A 22,681-nucleotide genomic window follows, 5' to 3' on the forward strand; every position below is an offset into this window, starting at 1 on the left:
CTCCCGAGTCTGCCAAGCGTTGGGAGTTTTCAGAGGAGTTCTGAGCCACTCCATGTGATCCAGGGAGGGCGAGGCGGCAGGAGAGCCTTTCATCTCCACTACCCTTCACAACTTTTAAATACCTCCCCTGAACCTGGAGGGACATCAAAATGTCCCTCTTTAATTGTCCTTGTAGAATTTCTCATGAGATTCTGTTGTAAAAAGGGAAGAGGGATCGGGAGGGCAAACGTTTTATGCTTTCAAAGTTGATCTTTCCATCTTTCAGCAGTTGTGACCTTTACCGGTAATTTTTGGAGATTTGGATATAGTTTTTGAATTGTCACTGCCATTATAAAGGGCACCTCTGTGCTACTATTTTGCATTTAGATATGGTTGCCCTAATGTGAGTGCGGCACTAAAGTGGTGATAAATAATTTCACATCTCATAGACTCCAAAACAGTAACTTTGCAGTCTCTATTTAAAGAGGTCCATGGAGATCAGAACTTGCTGGGGTTTCATTAAGGACAGACAGACCAGTCGGGGTTGCAGGCAGGCCCTCAGCAGGATGCCAGATGGTGTGTGAAACTACAGCTAGGATTCCCTCAATGCATCATTACAGAGTTTGGGAACAAGGAAACACATGAAAGAAAGTGGCTGGGATGTAGTTGCAAAGAGGAAAACTAGTACTCACCCAGCCTCCTTCTCAAGTTATTAATTTTTAGGCTCTGATAGCTTAGAATATACTCATGACACAAGTAACCTGGAAGTTAAAGTGTCTGGAATAAATTTTCAGGAAGTAGAGTTGTCTACGATATATTCTTACTTAAGATGCTGAAAGGAAAAGCTAGCTAAGAGAATTGAAATGCACACTGTTCATCAGAAGAAAAGTGTTCTCATGTTGGCAATGACACATAGCACTGGCTCCTTCACCACCCTGCTGGTAGTGTAAGAAGTTGCAACCCAAAAGCTCTTAACCTTGCACAGCAACTGGTGCTCTTCCAGTATCAGCCTAGTGTGTAATACATACTGATACAATTCACTCACGCACAGTGTTACTTGGCAGCCCACCTGCCTTCAAGACACCATTTGCTCCAAGCTTATTGCTGGTCCCTGGGGGGCAGTGACTTTCAGGCTCTGTGCCCATCCGTTGCCTTCTGTGCTATACCACTGGCCCTTTGTAAGCCCACCTGTGCAGGCCAGATGTGGAGCCTGCAGGGGTTGGATGGGCTGCTACTACCAAGATGAAAGTGACTCATGCCCAGGAATCCAGTAATATCCCTGAGCCATCTATTTTAAGGGATGCTACATACTTCATGCACCTAAAAAGAAGGTGTTTTGGTTTTTTTTAAAGCAGAGTTAAGCAGCTTTCACAGATGTTGGCAGTACTTGAGGAAGTTCGACATGTGCTCTTAGCACGTGCTAGGTGTTCAGAAGGGAGTGATGGTGTCCTGTTGAAGTCAGGTTTGTGATGCCCGCTTGGCACACCTTCCCCTTCCAGGGTGCCCTCTTCCATTCAACCAGAAAGAGAATGGAAGGGCTTAGCATCTGGGTGGCGTTTTGGCCATTCAGATGGGTTACGTGATTCGCTAAGATGACTGGAGCAACAGCATTGTTTGATTTCCAGAAAGAAAACTTACTTTGTCTGTGGCCAGGCTTGTCTTGACCCTAGGGACAACGTGAAGCTCGAGAGTCCTTTGTGTCATGGAAGCTTTGCTCACATGTGGATTTTTTTCATCAGTAGAGCTAGGGTGCCTAAAAACACAGGCTACAGTGACACAGGCTGAGATGAGGTGAGTTCCTCAACTCTGCAGGACAGCTGTTGGCACTAAAACCACAGAAATGTCCTTGGTTCCTTGCCCTTTGGCACTGTCTGCCTGGCATCCCTGGAAATTGCCATGGCACAGTAAACTTGGATCAGCAGGCTTCAGAAGCAGTGGCATGCAACAGCCTCTAAGAGTTTCCATGGCTGGGGCCTGCAGTAGCAGGGATTCCAGACCCCCAAGTTTGGAAACGGAGATGAAAAGAAGTTGAGAAGTGAGGAGTGCTCAGGACAGAGCAATCATCAGACTGTGGAGTAAAGCCAAAGCTTTCTTGCTGTTAAGAAGTTGGATAGGTAAGGACATTGTCTAATTTAACTCTCTGCTCCTTACCTATTTTTTCCTCGGTGAGTCGTGCACTTAATCCACTACTAACCTCTGCAAAAGAGAAACCAAGAAAGGAGTAGACAAGCCTGGGCTCCAGGACTATTCACTGTCTTTGTTCCCCATGAAACTCTGGAAACTCCAGGAACTTCTCTAAAGCATCAAAATGTAACAGACTTTCTGGATTTTTAAAATTTGATAAATACCTGAGCCTAAGGAGACAGCACTTGTACACATGCATGTCCAAAAAAAACCATTTTGTGTCTTTCCTACATCTGGATATCTAAATACCATCAGTTTGAAATGGTCTGAGTGTTGTGGTGGGTTTCCAGAACATACCTGTTAGCTTCAGAAGTCTTGTTGCTGATTTTTCCATGCACACAGATGTTGGGATGGAGCTACATACTCATCCACTAACCTAGTCACCAGTCAAAATGATCAGACACCTGCAGAGACCTTGGCTGTTGTACTCAAAGTGGAGCTTGGTAAGACTTACTGCTTTCAAGCTGTCGCTGTGGAGACCTAGTGTTACAGATCAAGGTTTCAAAGAGTGCCAGGCACAGTTTGAGATGCTCTACCACAGAAGATGTTTGCAGGGTCGTTGGCATTTCCTTGTCCTACTGCAGCAACAGAGGCTACTGCTCTGCCAGGGTGTGCCGTAAGGGCTCAGCAGGGACATTGGACCTACTTCTAAGATGCTAATTCTGACCTTTTTCTTTTTGGTTCTGCTCGTTGCACTCTTTCATATGCTGGCATAATGAATGCCTTTTAAAAATTAGCCTCCTAAGAAGTGTAATGTAAGATAGAACAGGTAAGGAAGGACTTACCACTAGAGCAACATCTGAGCACAAGCTTCTTCAGTCTAGTAAAAAGAAATGTTCTTTGTGTGATTGAGTATATTAAACTGGCAGCGATGAGAAGACCTGGGCAATGGCCCAGGACCGTTCCTTTATTTGCCCATGTTGTATCCTTGAACACATTGCTAGCTTTAGTGTCTTCACTGGTAAAATGAAAATCAATCACAACTGTGTGGTCATTTTTGCAGGACTTTTTGTTTATGAAAATGTCCAGAAAACATGATGCTATTAACATATTGATTGTCTTCTTATTGTTCCATGAGAAGTTTGAGAAATTAGTTTTTGTATGAAGGGATTTTAGAAAGTTCATGGGAAGTGGAACTGAAAAGTTTTTGGGAATACACAGGTATTTTAAAATCCACATAATTTACATATGATATACATTTCCCATAAACTTTTTTGAGGATCCCTGTCATGTTGAAATTAATATATACACCAGGACTGTAATAAGTGACAAATCCCAGAAGTTAGACAAAATCTGCCATGACTTAAACGTAAAAAAACCAATCAATAACCAGGAAAAAAGGCCAACTTCCTCCATGTGTAAAGGATATCTGGAAAATCCACTGTTAGCATACTTAATAGTAAAAGAGTAAGTATTCTTCATATAAAATCAAGAACCAGACCTGGTGTCTGTTCTCACCACTTCTAATTAACATTGTCCTGGAAATACTAGCCAGGGAAATTAGGTAAGATAAAGAAAAAAAAACTAAAGGCAAACACATCAGCAGGGAAGAAGTAAAACTATCATTAATTCAACAGATGACATCACATTCCATATGGAAAACCCTAAAGAAACAGACCCACATGCGCACTGCTATAGCTAAGATCTTCAGCAAAGTCTCAGGATAGATATAAGGTTGATAAAAATCAGTTATATTTGTATATACCATCAATGAATTGTCTGAAGATAACTGAAGAAACAACTGGAATTAGAATAGTATTGTAGCAGTAGCCCACACAGAAGTAAACAGGTGCCAGCATTATGATGCGGCGGGACAAGCCACCACCTGTGTCGCCAACATCCCATGTGGATGCACTGGTTCGAGTCTCAGCTGCTCCGCTTCCAACCTCGCTAATTCCTGGGAGAGCAGTGGAAGATGGTTCGTGTGTGCCCCTGACACCCTTGTGTGAGACAGGATGGATTTTCTGGCTTCTGGCTTTGGCCTTGTCCAGACGTGGCTGTTTCAGCCAGCCACTGGGAAGTAAACTAGCAGATGAAAGATCTTTCATTCTTTGTCTCTCTCTCCATCTTTTTCTGTTGCTCTCCATTTCAAATAAATAAAAAGTAAATTTTAAATGGGAAGTATAATGCTTGTACACTCAGAACTACAAAATATTGTTGAAAGGAATTTTAAAACTTTTAAATGAAGGGCCCGGTGCAATCACATAGCAGTCAAAGTCCTCACCTTGAACGTACTGGGATCCCATATGGGTGCTGGTTCTAATCCCAGCAGCTCTACTTCCCATCCAGCTCCCTGCTTGTGGCCTGGGAAAGCAGTCGAGGATGGCACATAGCTTTGGGACCCTGCACCCGTGTGGGAGACCCAGAAGAGGCTCCTAGCTCCTGGCTTCGGATTGGCTCAGCTCCAGCCGTTGCAGCCACTTGGGGAGTGAACCTTTGGATGGAAGAACTTCTTCTTTGTCTCTCCTCCTCTCTGTGTATCTGCCTTTCCAATAAAAATAAATAAATCTTTTTAAAAAGGAACTTTTTAGTGGAAAGATGTCCTGTGATCATGGACTGGAAGACTGGTTAAGGTGGCTGTATTCCCCAGATTTATTTACAGAGTCTACATCATCCCTATCAAAATTCCAACTACCTCTTTTGAAGGAACAGGCCAGTGTGGAAACTCATATTTCAGTTCAGACAACTTCCTGAAGTAAAAATAACCTTGAACAAAACTGAAAGATTCAAGTCCCGAGTTTAAAACTTACTACAAAGCGGTAACAATCAATACAGCATGGTAGTGGTAGAAGGACAATCACATATAACAGTGGAATAGAATTGAAAAGTCAGAACAACAACCAAAAAAACTCTTTCTGTGATAATTTTGTTTCATTGACAAGGGTATGGTTTGTACAAATAAGGAAATCATAGTCTTCAACAGATGATGGTGGGACAGTTGGGTATCTACATCCAAACGAATGAAGTCAAGCCTTTACCTCACACAACATACAAAAATCAAGTCAAAATGCATTTTTTAAAAAATGAAATTTAGAGTGAAAAATGCAAAAGTCAAAGTATAAAAGGCCACAAACTTTGGTATTCCATTTATATGAAATTTTCAGAATAGACAAATACATGAAAATGGTAAGTAGACTGTTGTCAAGAAGTGGAGAGAGGGTAGAATTGGGAGTTACAGGAATTCTATTATAGGCTCATGGAAATTTTGTGGGATTGGATAGTGGCAGCGTTTATATAACACTGTGAATAAAGTGAAGCCACTGCACTGTGCATTTTTAAACATTGAAAGTTAATTTTAGATGAGTATTATCTCAATCTTTGAAAAGTTAGTTTCTAGTAAGGGTAACACAGTAGAGATTTCAGGTTGTGATTGGGATGTGACCAAACACTCCAAGACATATACAACTTATGAACAGTGAAATTAACAAATACATTCATCTTGGTACAAAAAAAATTTGAAATTCATGGATAAGAAGGGATCTCCAAAAAATTATGTGAAAAAATGTATTCTGAGAAACTGTGTATGTATTTCATGACTGTACCAAAAATAAGCTTGTCTTCTGAATACATTTTCCATGAACCTTTTGAAGTTCCCTTGTATTCACTCAAACACACTTGTACACAGAAAGCAAAGTTGCCTTTTCTTGCCTACTCTTTTCCTTCTTCTGTGAAGACAGACCATCTCAACATTTGACGAACATTTTTCACCTGGCAAGTAAAGGGAAGTCCTGAGCTAAGTCTTGTTTACCCCAAACAGGTGTGGTGAATTCATTCTTCAAATTTCATTACCATCTTTTTCTCTGCCTGGATCCTGTGTTTGTTTCAAGTTTGGGGAAGCGTGAATCAATATGTGTATCTATACGTAGTGATTAGAGTTGAAGATGACTTAAGGTTCTTAATATCATCATGACTGGCCATCTGCAGTTAACCGCCAGGGAGGAGTTAATTCATTTCACCACTTCATCAGTGAGAATCCAGTGAGAGTTGTTCTCTGAGCCTCTTACTCTCAACACTAAAGTTATGATGACCCCTAAGGAGAGCTTTTATGTTTTTTAATATCTTTTTCTCCATAATTTTTAATGTGGCTCTTAATTTTAAAATGTTGTTGAAGTTAATATAACTTTTAGTCATTTCTTGGCCAACAAATTCTAAAGCTACATGTCTATAAAACTCATGTAGCAGGAAGATAACCTTACAAGGAGATGTTTGCAGATGAAATATTTAGATGATTCATTGGTTAGCTTTTTGAATACTGTAATGAAATATTTGAGACAAACTACTTATGAATGAAAGAGGTTTATTTGGCTGGCTGCTTTGGAAATTCAAGTTGAAGATTGCCTGACCCCATTGGCCTGGTCTCTGATGAGAAGAAACAAATGATGGTGGCCCAGTACAAATGGAGGGTGGATCCCGTGGTGAGCACAGGAAGCAGAGAGAGACAGCAGGACAGAGGCAGAACCTAAGATGGACTTGATCACAGCTCTCAAGTGATAACTACTGTCTGAGGACACAAGCCTGGTGCCCTAACAACCTCCCACTCTACTTCCTGAACACCAGAATGGTTGGATGAAGCTCTCTAGCCTCTCAGTGCTATTAATTTACACTGCTGGGACTTGAGTGTCTGCATGAGTCCAGGAAAATCATATTGAAACCATAGAGATGGTTTTTGTAAGCTCCTTTTTCCTGCATTTGTGTGTGGGTCAGTGCACATGTGTTTTAGCACATACAGAGATGCTGTCGCAAAAGCCTCATCAGTGGGAAGGTAGGCAGATAGGCGTGCCTTTATATCATGTTGATGGTCATGTAAAAGTGAGGCTGGAGACAGGCATTTGGGGAGAGACAGGTTGCTAGTTGCTGTCCAGCCAGATGTAACTGGGAGTTGGATGGAATCCTCTTGGAGGGTATGTGCATAAACACCTCTGTTGCTCTCCATATGTGCTGGCAGCCCTTTTATTTCCTTACTTTTCATCCAATCACTGCCTTTCTGAGGCACTCCCTGTGTATAAAGCATTGATTTCTTGGATCAGTCATACATTCCTTCCTCCTTTGAATGAACACTTGTTCAGATTCACTCAGTATCAGAAACTAGGGAAGGTGCCCAAGACAGCCATAGTCAGGCAGGTGTGGTAGCCAAGGAGGTGAAGACCAGACGAAGAGCAAGGAGGACTGTCCTCAAGGGCAGGGAGCTCCAGGCCAGCCTGGCCAAGCCTCCCGAGTGTGGTCGTCCCTCTGGCATGGGTGCTTCAGTGCATACTATGCCATCTGGTACAAGCCAACTGAAGCCTGTCTTTATTATGTGGTCAGTCCTTTGGAGGCCAGGCCACAAGGACCAGTTCCCGGCCTGTTTGAACTGGCAGTACTGGAACTAATAATTACCCCCAGGTTGTTTGTTTTTAGTTTTTCCTAGCACTCCTTGGGGGGCTGTTTCAGTAATGCCGTACAAGCCAAGTCTATGATTCCAGGGCTGGACCAGGCAAGACACAGCCTGCAGGTGCATTGGCTCTGTGGGACCACCCAGCTCGTGCAAGGCAACTGGCCCAATGGTGTGCCTGGCAACAAAGGCATGCAGAAAAGTTGCTTGGCTGAGACCAGCTCTTAAAGGGTATTTGCCTGGTTGTGGAAAGCAAAGGTACTGAATGGAAAGCCTGCCAGATGTTGAAGGTGTAGAACAAGCCGTCTGGATCAAGATAATTTAGGAAAGTTACAACTGAGGAGCCTTGTGCATATGTTTGAGAAACGCCTACAAATCAGACAAATGGGAATGCATACCACCACTAAGGCAGAGCAAGGCCACCCAGGTCTGTATCTGGCTCAGTGTTTTCCTCCTTGGAAAACAGTCTCAAGACCACTCCTGGTGACTCAGCACTTGGGAAGCCACAGTGTGAAATCCAAGGGCATCTATGATCCAAGAGTCCCGGGCTCTAGACATCTACCCTTCAGAGATGCCCTCTCCACTGTCTAGTGGTCAGCAGGTGCAGAGTCCACAGGGAGAAGATTTAGGCATTGGGTGTGGAGTACACGGGACTTGACAACACTTGTGGAAGAGTGGAAGGTTTCCCCTGTGCAGAAACCCCTCCTGGAACTTCCTTGATTCCTTGAATGAATTAAAAATAATCCTGACAGGGGGACAGTGCTGAGGTACAGTGGATTATGCAGCTGCCTAAGATGCTGGCATCTGACTGTTCCACTTCTCCTCCAGCTCCCGTTTAAGGCACCTGAGAAAGTAGGGGAGAATGACTCAATTACTTGGGTTCTGCCACTCCAGGAAGAAAGCAGGTCAGGCTCCCCCTCAGCCTCAGAAAGCCCAGGAGAAGCACGTGCCCTCCGCCTCCTTCACATGGAGCTGACCCTTGCAGCTCTGCAGGCATGGCTGTCACTGAGCCAGAATGTGCCACACTGTTCTGCTTCTTCTGCCTCTGTGCTTGCAGATTGCTGTGTCTTCACCTGCCCTGTATGCTCCTGTAGAGTCTGCTTCTCTGCCGCTTGATGTACTTTGCCAGTTGCCCTGTGCAAAGCTAGCCGTTCACCAGCAAAGCTGGTGACCACAGGGCTGTTGGTGGTCTGGTGACTTTCTACATCATCAAGCAGGGCTTTGTCAAATACCTCAGAGCTGAGCCTTCTCAGATTTCAGCTGGTGTCTCCCACAAAGCTGCGGGTGGAGCTGTTGGTCGTGTGCCCAAGGATAATGAAAGATGGCTTCAGTTTTGCGTGGTTACACCCACAGAACTTGGACTCAGAGCCTGGAGAGGTGGGAAGCGATCGCTTCCTCCTGCCAGTGCTTTTCCATTGTAACGGGGAGGCTGGCTTGTTTGAAATGTAGTTTCACAGGTGCAGGATACAGCAGCGACAGGTGATTATGTTTTGATTTTTATCATCATTTATAAAACAGAATGAGGAAAGGGATTTCTGACCGTAAAGCAGATCTTCCTGCAAATGAGATATTAGTGTTAAGAATTCTTCAGTGTTGCTAAATATTTACCCAATACTGGATTTCTACCTTCTGCCAACCTGAAGCGTTTTCTTGGCAAACGTGCCTCAAGTGGAACTTTGGAAGTCTTTCTACATTTCTCCTGTAACTACATGAACACAACCATCTGTCTGTGCTTGGTAAACAGACTGACCCTCATCGTCATTTTTTTTAACCTTTCATTTCTTGAAATTTTCCCTAAATCATCTTGACTCTACAACTGGTTCTTTGTTAGGAGTCAGAGACAAAGCTATAAGGAATTCTAGAACCATCCCATACATTCCATTTTCTCCTGTGTGATTTGAAATCCTGCTGACAAACGCGTTTGCAAAATTATCCTTACTTTCTGTCCTAAGAAGCATGCATGCATTGTCTCACCTCTCTCATACTGGCAATATTTTATTGATTCACTATAGAATATTAATATTTTTTTAAGTGTGAAATTTATTTTAAAAGTTGATATTTGTAAGGAACCAAAGTGTTCCGCCATAGTAGATAAAATGGATCAGTGGGGATTAATTCCTCCGATGCGTGGCTGGCTGGATTCATTTCCTAAAGTAGAATATTCTTATTTTGGGTATATATTCAGGACTTATTTACTTGAAAGGCAGTGTTTCAGATGAAAAGAGATTTTTCTATCCAGTGATTGACTCCGCAAGTGGCCACAGCAGCTGGGGCTAGACCAAGGTAAAGCCAGGAGCCTGTTGGCAGAACCCCCAAGGACTTGAGTCACTCTCCCTACTTTGTTGGGTTCCTCAGGGAGCTGGGTGGGAAGTGCAACAGCCAGATGCTGGCATCTCAGGCAGTCGTGTAACCCATTGCACCTCAGCACTGTCTCCCTGTCAAGATTATTTTTGATGCGTTTAAGGAATCACTGTCTTTTGAAATTGAGAAAATACACACACATTCTCATGGTATCCTCTCTCAAGAACGTTTATCCACTACTTCCTGTTTGAAAGTGAAAAGGAGGATCAGTGAAGAACTGGCTTCCTAGTGTGGGGCTGGATCCAGAGCAAGCCCTTTAGAGGAGGCTTGGAGGTACTTGGTGCTCTCCGAATTCACATCCATCCCCATGCCGAGATTCCCCACCTCACCATCTCATCCACAGCAATTCAAAGGACTGCATCAGAGTGTAGTCCCTGAGGAGGACTTCCAGAAACACTCTGAGCTGACCAAGTGTAAAATGTAGCAGCCTTGGTGACTGCTTTGAAATGATGGGGAAAATATATGAATGTGCATAAGAGCAGATGTTTTCCAAATCAGTGTCATCATAAGTTAAGGAATCATTTATTCATTCCATAATTCTTTAGCAAGTACCTGGCAGAGCTAGACTCTGAAGCGTGGTTTTATTACACACTGAACTGTGCCAGGGGCAGGGGGCAGGCCATTTGAACATTGTGTATTTGGTCCATTTTGAACTGCCAGTGCTGGAACTACATTTCCTAGGGTCTTGTTTTGTTTGTTTGTTTGTTGTTGTTGTTTTGTTGTGTTTTGCAAATGCTCTTGGGGGCTATTTCATGACTGCAACGCAAGCCTGGCTAGTGTTCCCACGTTGGCCAGGGAGGATGCAGTTCTCAGATGTACCAGCTCTGCCAGGTGAACAAAGCAGAAGGCATCTGCCCTTGGAAGCCTTCCCTGTGCTGTCAGTGAATTGAGAGGTACAAATTGCCAGTGTCCAGATGTTAAGACAGAGGGAGGAGGCAGGGAACAGAGGCTTCCTGAACAGTTTCGGGTCTTTGGGACATAGGTCTAATGAAAGTATGGGATGTGGAGACGGAAGTGAAGACACCAGTCCCAACCCCAGCAAGCCTGCAGGTGGCATGCACAGAGCTTCCTTCCTGTAATTTGGAGTGGAGTCCCAGCTGACCTGAACTGAGGCTCCCTTGAGAAACATTGGGAGACAGATGTGATGAGATCTTAGCCCTGGCCTAATGATTAACCTTGGGCCCTCTCAGATTGAGGATTCTTGAGATATCAGGCACCAGGATCTGTTTGGAATACTGTTTTAATTAAATTTTTGAGGCTTAGTGAGACAGCACTTGTAGCCACTGCTGTACACTTCATCCCCGCCCCTCAAAGCTGATGGCATTGGGCCAGGCCAAAAATCAATGTAGATCCCCACCTGGGTGGCAGGGAACCTCCCACCTGAGCCATCTGCTGCCTCCCACATTGAACATTACCAGGAAGCAGAGCTGGCACTCAGACTCCAACGTGGACTGTGAGCATCCCAAGAGACAATCCAGTTGCTGTGCCAGTTGCCTGCCCGTAGCATTGGGATTGCTGGCTTCTTGTTGGCTGTAATTGTCCCATATTCCTTCATATAACTATTGATGTTGCTGGCATGAGAGACTGGGATCTTAACTTCCCTGGGCTGGGGAAGTAATTTGAGGTTTATAACATTGTAAACTCTGAAGTGAAAGTGGTAATGGACTTCACTACCTGACTTCAGGTAGATCAAAATTATTGTATTAGTTGTCTCTAAATCTTCCTGAGCAAATACAGAGGAAAGAACAAGTGCTAGGAAGGGGAAGATGCAAATTGGAGAGAATCTGAAGACATTCAGGATCTTGGTCGTGCATGTTGAGTGTCCCTTGCCTGAAAAACCTGGATGCTGAAGTGGCTCTGATCTGGGATTTTTTTTCTAGGTTTTGGAATAATTGATTATATATAGTGAGTTATCTTAGCAATGAGTCCCAAGTCTAAACCAACAAATTCCTTTATGTTTCTCATATACCTTACACATTATAACCTGAAATGATGTTATACAATATTTTAGTAATTTTGTTCAAAAGGAACAAGTGTTGGAAAGCAGCAGGTTAAACCACCACTTGCAACACCAGCAGCCCATATGAAGTCACCAGTTCATACCAGGAGGCAGCAGCTCCTCTTCCACTTCTGATCCAGTTAATTGATAATGTGCCCAGGAAAGCTGTGGATGATGACCTGAGTATTTGGGCTCTTGTTTCCCATACGGGAGACCAGGTTGGAGTTCCAGGCTGCTGGCTCCACCTGGCCCCACCTTGGCTATTGTGGTCATTCGGGGGTGAACCAGCAGATGAACGATCTCTCTTGCTTGCTTTATCACTTCCACTTTCTCTCTGTCACTCTGCCTCTCAAACAAAGAAATAAATTTTATATATATAAAATGAAAGTTGTATGGTATGGAATTTTCCACTGTGGGGTTGTGTGGTTACTCAAAAAGTTATAGCTTTTGGAGCACTTTGCCTTTTAGGCTTTCTCACTGGGGATCTTTGAACTGTATATTGAGACAAGTTTTCCAGAGTAAATGCTTTTCTTTCCATCAAAGAGCTGCCTGCCCCACGTGACTCACTCTTTATTTTGGGAGACACTTTGGTTCTTGCAGTTCTTCCCAAATTATGTAGAGAAGAGAAACTAGAAGCCTAGCGAGCTAGACACGCAGCTGGTCAAGGCCCAGCAGGGGAACTTGGCTCGTGTTGTATCTGCTATCCTGTCATGTCTCATAGCCCTGCCACCTGGCCCATGTCGGATCCGTGTTCTTGACATTCTTCGTTCTTTCCTGCTTTGCTCCAACATATTTTTTTTCCCTGAGGGAAAGGAGAGAGGAAAAGGGAGCCCACATGCAACCTGCATTTGCACTCAGGGAATGCTCCTGAAGCTGGTTGTTGTACCTTATGTCATGCACTTAGGATGTAGATTACACTACAGCATCTTACTTCCCACTGAGCACCAGTAAATGTTCTTGTCACTGTTTTACCAACACAGGGTACCATGAGACCACATCATACATGCTGTCCGTGCAGTAGATGATTTGGTAGCCTTGAGCAGCTCACCCAGTGTCCAGGGCCAAGTGTCCTCATTTGAAAAATCAGAAGCACATTGCTTTCTAAGGTAGCCATTACTTGCACAGCCCTGGTTGTTTGTGGCTCAGGGTTAGAGCCACAATCTTCTCATTCCAAATCCAGTGCTCTTTGTACTACTCTACGTGGCATCCTTCTCTGTGCCTCTAAGACTTCAAATACGGAGAGAATCAGAGCTGTAGGATGAATACTGTATAATCAAGCCAACATTTAGAAACCTTTCGGTGGAGTTGGGCATGGTTAGAATATGTGCCTTGCATGTGTGCCAGTCGTCTTCCTGTTCAGAACTGCTCTGAGCATGACCTTGCCACCTTGCTGCCAAGTCCGAATTGCTTACTTTCCAAAGGGTCCACCGCCTGTTCCAGTTTCATCTTTGTCAGCGCCAGAGCCTCCTCCACTCACCCTGGCATCCCCTCCACCCGTCCATGTCAGGCTGCTCGTTCCCATGAACCTGCAGGCCACACCTTGTGGGTTCTGAGGGTTCTGTTTGCTTCTTGCGCTGCATCCAGAGGGTCTCTCTTAGTTCATTGCAACACTCAGACTGTGCAGAGTAATTCAGCACCACGTGTCTCCTTTTATAGCTTATGGAAATATAGTCTGTGCATCAAAAGACTAATGCATTTGAAGTGTGCAGCCAGATAAGGAGAAAATTTACGGAGTTGTGCAACCATAACCATAGTATGTGAAAACATTTGAAAACATTTCACCAAGCCTGTAAGATTCTTCATGTTCTGTTGTGGATTACTTGATATGGCTCTGATTTTTTAGTCTACTTTTTTGGTTTCTTTTTTCATAAATCTTTTTCTTGTATGCTATTTAGAAATTCTTTTTTGTAAGATTTATTTTTATTCAAAAGTCAGAAATACAGGGAGAAGTGGAGATACACAGATCTTCCATTCACTGATTCACTTCCCAAAAGGTTTCAGTGGTAGGAGTAGGGCCTGGAGCCTGGAACTGTTTCTGGGTCTCCTGTGTGGGTGTAGATACCCAAGGACTTAAGTGAGCCATCCTCTGATGTTTTCCCAGGCCACTAGCAGCAAGCTTGATCAGAAGTGGAGCAGGCAGAACTTGAACTGGTACACATATAAATGTTGGTCGTGTGGAGGAATAGCATGTTGTGTGTGCTGGCCTCTGACACTTCTAGTCCCCAGCATTTAAGATGGGGGTGGTCATCCTGCGGTAGACAGCACTGACATTGTCAAGAGGCTGGATCAGAAGTGGAGCAGCCAGTACTCGAGCCATCATCTCTATGGGTTGCTGGTGTCACAGGCGGTGCCAGTCCATTTTTCCCTTTCTGTGAATATTCTGTGTACATGAATCACATTTGGGCTTCTTGGTCTTTTTGGTCTTAAGACCACACTGAGCCTATACCATCACTATTATCCTGGCCTATTTAGACTTTTCTAAAAAATTAAACAACAAATTTCTTTGGCCCAAATTTTTTAAAATGTTGCTAGTAGGCAATAATACTATTTATTTTCATGATTATCCTGAGTATTTTTCCTTGGTGAAAGTTGTTACTTAATTTTCTCCTGAAGAATTCAGTTTTCTGGAAAGTTCTTTTAGCAAAAATTCATTCCACATATATCTGATAGGGAAACCGTATTTGTTTGACAGCCCACCAGGTGACAAAGCACTAATAGCCTGATACTCAAAGAAAGCATGGAAAATGAAAGTAAATGAGATGAATCAATCCGATAATTACACTGTACTAACAGATTTGATGGAAACAGTAAATCAGTTTTTCCGATAAAGTTAGCAATGATGTAAAAGTATTTTTAATTTATTTTATTTCTTTGAAATTAGAAAAATGGAGAGACACAGATAGACGTATCTTCCATCTGCTGATTCAGTTTTCAAATGCCCATCAATGGTTGGTGTGAGGCCAAGAGCTGGAATTCAGCCCAGAACTTTCACATCAGGAACAGAGACTGAAGCTCTTGAGCTGTTACCTGCTGCCTCGAAGGACGTACAGTAGCAGGGAAGCTAGAATCCCTGGTGGAGCTGGGACTCGAATGTAGGCAATCTGATGTGCATTGCAGGCATTCCAAGCAGTGGCATCCTAACCACTTTACCAAATGCCATCCTCTAAAAACCTTTTTTTTTTAAAATAAATATTGATAAAGGTGTTTAGACATAGGATTCTCATTTACTGGTGGAAGAGATGTAAATTGATGGGCCATTTGGTGGGAGCAATTTGACAGTATATTAAAACTTGAAACATTTATGGCACACTTGACCTAGAAATTTTTTTGAGGCATGAAGCATGCAGAATAACCATGCAGAGATAAATGTATGCAGATTTTTGCTGAAATGTGGTATGCAGTAGTTTTAAAAAAAATGACAGCATCTCAGCTCTGCATCACTCAATTAAATAAACTTAGTATCTCCAGACACTGACATGGTCTGTGCAGCTTTTAAACAGAAGATACACTTAACGTGTGATGTTGGGGAAAATGTTCATTGAAAAAGACTGTGTCACCAAGCAGTATGATCTCATTAAAAATATATGCATAATCCCCCTGTTAGTATACAGGTATAAAAATTGGATGAATTTGCAGTGTCTAACACTGTTCACTGTGGTTCTCATCTGTAGGTGTCAGAATCCTGGGGGAGAGGGGGTTTTCTCCCCTGCATTTTGCATTCTTTGCAATGTTTAACTTTTTAATAAGCATACATTATTTATGTAGACAGAACAAATACTGTGAAGATACTGTCTCAATTAAATTAAAAATTAAAATGAAGCCATGTATCAGCAATCCAACAGGGATTCCGTGTGAAATAAAGGACTGTGCTGCATCAGGAGGAGAGGAGACAAAGCCACGGGCTGGACCAAGGGCAGGGCTGTCCTTGCTCAGGTAGCCCCACTGACATTCAAGGAAGTAGGTCCTCCATGCTTGGGCTTCTCAGAGGCTTCCAGTCTGCTTGGGGATCTCAAATACATTAGAAGTAATATTTCATGATAGAAAGAGATGGCCAATGTACTGATAGCCTATCTTTAAAAAACTATGTATTTGAAAGACACAGTGACAAAGAAAGGGACACACACACATTCTGTCTTTTGGTTTACTCCTGTGACTGCAACACCTGAGATTGGACCAGGCTGAAACCAGGAGCCAGGAACTCCATCTGGGTCTCCCACATGGGTGGCAAGGACCCAGTAGTTGAACCATCGTCAGCCTTCCCTGGCACATTAACAGAGAGCTGGATCTAAAGCGGATGAGCTGGAACTCAAACCGGCGCTCCCATGTAGAATGTCAACATTGCAAGTGGTACCCTAACGTGCTGCTCCTCAGTACTGGCGTCACGCTAGGTTACACAGTACTGGGTATTCTCACTTCAACAGAATATTGCCTGCAGGAGAGCAGGGACCTTATTGCTATGTCATCAGCTCAAGCACAGCACTTGTAGAATGCTTACTGATAACAACTGTTAAAAGTTGATGAGAAACAGAATGCCCTGTTGCTTTAACCCATGTATCTCATCTGCAAGCCAGCTCCTCTTATAGCTGACACAGCATCCAAACCTCCTTCCTAATTTTTTGGCCACAACACATATAGACCTATCAGGTGTATGCAAGCACCTGTGAAGAACGGAGAATTGTTGGGTCAACATTGCTCTGTTTACTGTGTGCTGCTTGTCTAACTTGGTGGTGCTCTGTTGCCTTCTGTGTTGTGTCTCAAGACCTGGCATTGCACTTGGACATTGGGTGTGCTCACCTCTCTATGCCTGGGTGTGCCACGGAATTTAACTTGCAGGCTGAAAGGCTTCAGCTATTCCATAGGAGTTTAGCTTCTGCTATGGCCCTCTAGGGCCGGGGAACTGCATCTGTGGTGTCAGTGAGGACCAAGGAAGAAAGTTATCGATCTGAAATTTGTAGACTGTCTTGCCTTTGTGTTCTCTAAACCTTCCCCCTCAACCTCTTCCTCACAAAGATTTCTGCAAGATTATCTTCACTTCCCAGTTTCTTGAGCTTTTCTTCCTTTCTTCTTTTTTTTAAAAACACACTTATTTTGTTTGAAAAGCATAGTGATGGACAGAGATATTCCCAATTACTGGGTCATTTCTGAAATGACTTCAGCATCCAGGGCTGGGCTAGGCTGAAGGCAGGAGGCTGGAACTCCTGCTGCTGCTTTTCCAGATGTGTTGAAAGGGAGCTGTGTCATAAAGCAGCTGTGACTCAAACAGACACTCTGAATTGAAATGCAGGCAACACAGTTGGCAGCTAACTCACTGCACCACAGGTCTGGTCCCCCATTCTTCTTTTAAAAGCACACCAGTCGACAAACTTCAGCCTCTCATCTTTATTAATATGGCACCACCTTCTTTATCTTCATTTCTTTGTTTTCACAAGCTTGTCACAAGAGACAGGTATTTTGTCAGGCTGTACTAATTCAGTTATGCTGAGAACAAATTCAGTTTTAGTCTCATAAAAGTAGTTGTTATCCTGCATGTTGTATTAGATTTATTTATTTGAAAGAGATGCATAGAGAGTGAGATCTTTCATCTAATGATTCACTCCCCAGGTGGCCACTACAGCTAGGCTTGAGCCAGCTCTCCCACATAGGTGCAGGGCCTGAGGCCTTGGGCCATCCTCTGCTGCTTTTTCGAGGCCATCAGCAGGAATTAGAAATGGAACAGCAGGAATATAGAATACTGACATCACAGGCAATGCCTTTACCTGTTATACCATGATACCTGTATGTGTATAAAAATATATATAAACATGTAAATATATATCGCTTCTCGGCCTTTTGGCTAAGATCAAGTGTAACTATATATATATATATATATACATATATATATACACATGCTTGCAGACACATTTACTTTCAGAGGGAAGCATTTTAATCTTTGTTTTTTCTTTTTAAGAATAGTGTGATGATTAATTTTTTTCCATTTATTTGATTTCATTATGACACAGTTTCATAGGCTCTGGGATTCCCCCATCCCCTCCCCAACCCCTCTCCCCTTGGTGAATTCCTCCACATCGTTGCAGTAGTACAGTTCAAGTCCAGTCATGGTTCTTTCGGTGATGATTAGTTTTTAAAAAGCAGACTCTGGGGAGGAAAAGGGAAGATGGACTCTCCAAGGCTAAGCAGGTTTCTGTCAGCTTTGGAATTTAGTTATCCATATATGGAGAACTCCTGTGGAAGTTTCTTACTTTCTATGAAGTCATTTTGGCTTTCACATTCGTCTGTAAGATTCAGAGTCATCCCTGCTGGGCTGGGACAATGCCTTTCACTGATTTATAAATGAAGTCTCAAACTGAGAAGGGATATTTGAGTAAAGTTAATACAGTACTCACTGCATATTCATAATTTCTCTTTCCAAGGTTTCTGTTATCCACAGTCAACCCTGGTTAAAAGCAAAGTGGAAAATTCCAGAAATAAGAAAATTCCTGAGTTTGGGATTGTGTGTGTTCTGAGTAATGTGACAAAATTCCATACCATGTGACTATATCCTACAGATGTGATGGATGCCTTTGACCCCACACTGTGTGTGCCACCCACCTGCTGGTCAGTGAGCAGCCTTCTTAGACTGAAGAAAACTAACAGTGCTGGAATTCAAGTGATTACTTTGTAGTAGCCCTGAAGTGCAAGAGTAATGATACTGGTAGTGTGATGTCAAAGAGATGCTGAAGTGATTCATGTAACTGAATGAGAGTTCTTGACTTGGGAAAAGAAAGAAGTCATGTGAATTTGCTAAGATCTCCTGTAAGGAGTAGTCGTCTGTCTGTGAGACTATGAGAAAGGACAAAGAAGTGCATGTGCTAGCCAGCCACATGGGGCATGGTTTGTGGTAAGTGCCTAAGATGGAAAAAGCACAGACGTGTACATAAATGTGGAGGGGGGGAATGAAATATGTGGAATTGAGTACCATGCTTGATTTCAGGCATCTTCTTGGGCTTAATACCCTGTGGATAAGGGGCAGACTACTATATAGAAAGAAGTCTGCATATTCAAAGAGAATGAAGCTGGGAAACATTGGGAAGGGAGAAGGCAGCGTGCCTTCCGTGGGGTTGGCCTCGCCTTGCTTCTGGTAGACCATGAGACCTCCAAGCTTATCCTGACCCAAGTGACTCAGGGTTTTATTCTTGTGTGGGCTGCTTGCCTTCCTCTGCTGTCTGCCTGCATGGCATCTGTTTCTGTTTTCATGGTGGGTACATCAGCTGCCCCACCCTAACTGCTGCCCCAGTAATAGTTCAAGGGTGCAAATACAGAGCTTCAAAACTTGATAACCCCAAAATGGGCTTTGAGGAAGACGAAGGATCCTGCTTGCCAGTGAGGGTCTGCGTTAAGAAAAACCCTGGGTTCTGAGATTGCTTTTCTCCTTTCTCTTTGTGCACCCAGGGCTTCAGTGGCCAAGGGAGTTAGGAAAGCAAATTATTGTTTAATAAGCACACTTTTATTATGCCTTCTATTTGACTATGAATAATTAACCAGTTAAATATTAAATAATTAACAGTCTGAAATAGATTAAAAAACAAACTCATAAACGTCTTCTGCATTCATCACCTCTCTTCATAAGGTCCAAGCCAATAGCTACTACCAGTACTTATCACAGTGGTAATAACGTGGCAATAATGGTTTTTTGTTAAAGGCCTACTATATGTCAGATATTATGTTAGGTATTGTGCATATTTATCAGTAATCATTTAAGTAATCCTTCAGGGCTTTTTATTACCAGGGTGCCGACAAAGATACTCACTGGTTGGAAAAGGAAGCTTGTTTAAGGTCAGACTACAGGGTGTGGCATGTTCACAGATGCCCACCCCAAGCTTGTTCTGTTCTGCTGTTCACTGTGTAATGGACACAGGGGTTTTGTTGAATGCAGATTTTCACATTGTTAAAAAAGGGGGTAGGAGGGTGGTTAGCAGTAGGTTACATGGGAAACACATGGCCAGATATGTCATTACTGACCCTTCTTGGCTCCATTCTTCCTGTCTGTCCTGAAAAGTGCACTTCCCCTTGTGATGCCTCTGAAAGAACAGTGTAAGGATGACAAACTGCATACAATTCAAAGCATCGTTATAATCTCCGTGACTGTTGCCACCACTGAAAACTATCATGTGAGAAATGAAATGATAGTGGCACCGTTCCTAATGTGACCTTTCTAAAGAGCTGTTCAGAAATTGGATTCACTTCTTATAAACTTAAGCTCAACATGATTTATTCTCAGAAATGACCCTGGAAGTTCCAGGTCTAAATTCAGAATCTGAATAATCCCTTTACTTTCCTTGAAATACTTTTTTGAAAAGATTTATTTTATTTATTTGAAAGGCCTTGATATTTGGGCCATCATTCACTGCTTTTCCCTGGCACATTAGCAAAGTGCAGCAGCTAGGACTTGAATCAGTGCCCATATGGGATACCAGCCTTTTCTGGCAGCAGCTTACTCCATTGTGTCACAACTGTAGCCCCACTTTGAATTACTTTGAATCCTTCAATTTTTAAAACTGCTTTTTTTTTCTTACATTTAAAATTAGGGTGTTGATATTATGTCACACCATGTTAAGCTGCTGCTTGAGGTGCTGGTATTCCTTATCAGAGTGCCAGTTCGAGTCTCAGCTGTTCTCCTGATCGGCTCCCCCCTAGTATGCCTGGGAAGGTAGTGAAAGATGATGGAAGCATTTGGTCCTGTGCTGCTCATTTGGAAGACCACAATGGAGTTCCTGGCTTTTGGCTTTAGCCTAGCCCCAACCTGGCTGCTGCAAACTTTTGGGGAGCAAATCTCAGTTGGAAGATATTCTCTCTCTCTCTCTCTCTCTCTCTCTCTCTCTCTCTCTCTCTCTCTCTCTCTCTCTGTGTCATTCTGCCTTTCAAACAAATCTTAAAAAAAAAATTAAACCATTGCTGCTTTTTGTCAGAAGCATAGAATTTCTAAGAATGTCAGACTAGCAGATGTCTGTGTGCTGCAGCGGGAACTCAGGGGTGCAGTCACAGGCATCTGGATTTGATGACATCACTCAGTTCCCACAGCTTTGCATACCACAGGGCAACCACCCGCTTTAATTTCTGAAACCCAATACAAATGTTACTTGCTTTTAACACTTTGAGGTTTGGTTCTAAAAACCATCCCCAAATTAAATCATAGGAACCACAATATTTTTATAAAGTTTATATATTTTTTTATTGCAAAAGCAGATTTACAGAGAGGGAGATCTTCCATCCGCTGATTGACTCCCCAAGTGGCTACAATGGCCGAAGTTGAGCCAATCCAAAGCCAGGAGCCAGGAGCTTCTTTCGGGTCTCCCACGCAGATGCAGGGTCCCAAGGCTTTGGGCTGACCTCGACTGCTTTCCCAGGCCAGAAACAGGGAGTTGGATGGGAAGTAGAGCAGCTGGGATACAAACCAGCAGCCATATGGGATCCTGGCGGATGCAAGGCAAAGGTTTAGACCCTAAGCTACTGCGTTCGGCCCTGTATTTTAAACATAATAATAAAATGAACATAGAAAGCCAGGTGAATCTAAAACGAAATTTTAGGGATATATGACTTTTTCTGAAAATTTTCAAGTAAATAGGAGGAGCCATGAGGATGCTTAACACAGAGAGACTAAAAAAGAAGATAAATCTTGCTCTACCCACAATGAAGCTTAGAAAATAAAAAATTTCTCCTTGAAGAGGAACTGTTCTGGAAAAGTCTAAAGTTAAGGGCTTAACTGAAAAAAGAAAAAGGAAGTGTTTATGGTAAATGCTGTGCCTGGGCTTTGCTTAATGTGTGAGTTTCCAGAACAGCTGAAGCTTGGGTGCTGAGAGCTGCCATGTCCAGTGGTGTGCATCGGTTTCCTTACAGCAAGAAGCACTCTGTGTGTATGATGTGAAGAAAATTGCCAAAGGCCAGATGCTGTGTCGTCCCAGCTTGTGGATAGGCGGGAATCCTAGGAGCCAGGGTGATCCAGTTGTAAGGTGCTCTCTGCGACTGCAGTGATGGAGGCCTGCCTTTGTTTTTGCTTGGTGTTTGAAAGATGAATTGGAAGCCCTTCCCCCAGGATCCCCATTGATCTTAATCCCACGGAGGACAAGGAACAAGGTTAAGCACAGAAGCCATGGCATTGCAATGAGCCAGCTTGGCAAGTGGCCCTGCCATCTGGGGAACATGTAGGAAACCAAGTGGCACCTAGACGATTGTAGTCTCTCTATCTGCAAGTTCCACATCCACCAGTCCAACCAGCTACAGAGCAGAAGTTCAATTAAAAGTGAATTGAACATGTATAGGGATTGCTCATCATTGCTCCCTAATCTGCACAGGAAGACAACAGTTTACAGAGGTATCACCTGTGACATAGGGGTGATTAAACTATGTTGGAGGATATGCAAATCCTTCCTCTTCCTGTAGGAGGGACGTGGATTTTCGCACCTGCTGGACTTCTGGAACCCATCCCCATGGACACAAGAGACAACCACAAAGCTCCTGCACATCCCCTCTTCAGGCCAGTTTTGGTTCAAACAGGATATATTCCTGAGTTCTCAGTTTAAGGAATGAGATTTGATTATGGTTCTTGTTGCCTCTATTTTTGCAGAATCTTAGTGGTTATTTGCTTATTTTTGTGTGTGGGGGGAGGAATCAATTGTAATTTTGATTTCTATATTTCAAAATTAGATTTAAAATGCTTTTCTTATCCCCCCACTCCTGAGATGACTGTTTTTCCAATAACTTTCCATAAAAATAGCAATTATTAATGGATATGAATGCACTGTATTATTTTT

The 22,681-nt window shown here is 43.1% G+C and overlaps 1 protein-coding gene and 1 pseudogene across 3 annotated transcripts in view; both read left to right on the top strand.

Annotated features, from left to right (window-relative positions):
• The window catches only part of AFF3 (ALF transcription elongation factor 3), a 564,045-nt gene that overhangs the window by 349,345 nt on the left and 192,019 nt on the right, over positions 1-22,681 (top strand). The window lies entirely within an intron of this gene.
• On the top strand, positions 17,708-17,817 carry LOC131481065 (U2 spliceosomal RNA; annotated as a pseudogene).

Source organism: Ochotona princeps, chromosome 8 (genome assembly GCF_030435755.1).
Source record: "Ochotona princeps isolate mOchPri1 chromosome 8, mOchPri1.hap1, whole genome shotgun sequence".
Lineage (NCBI taxonomy): Eukaryota > Metazoa > Chordata > Mammalia > Lagomorpha > Ochotonidae > Ochotona > Ochotona princeps.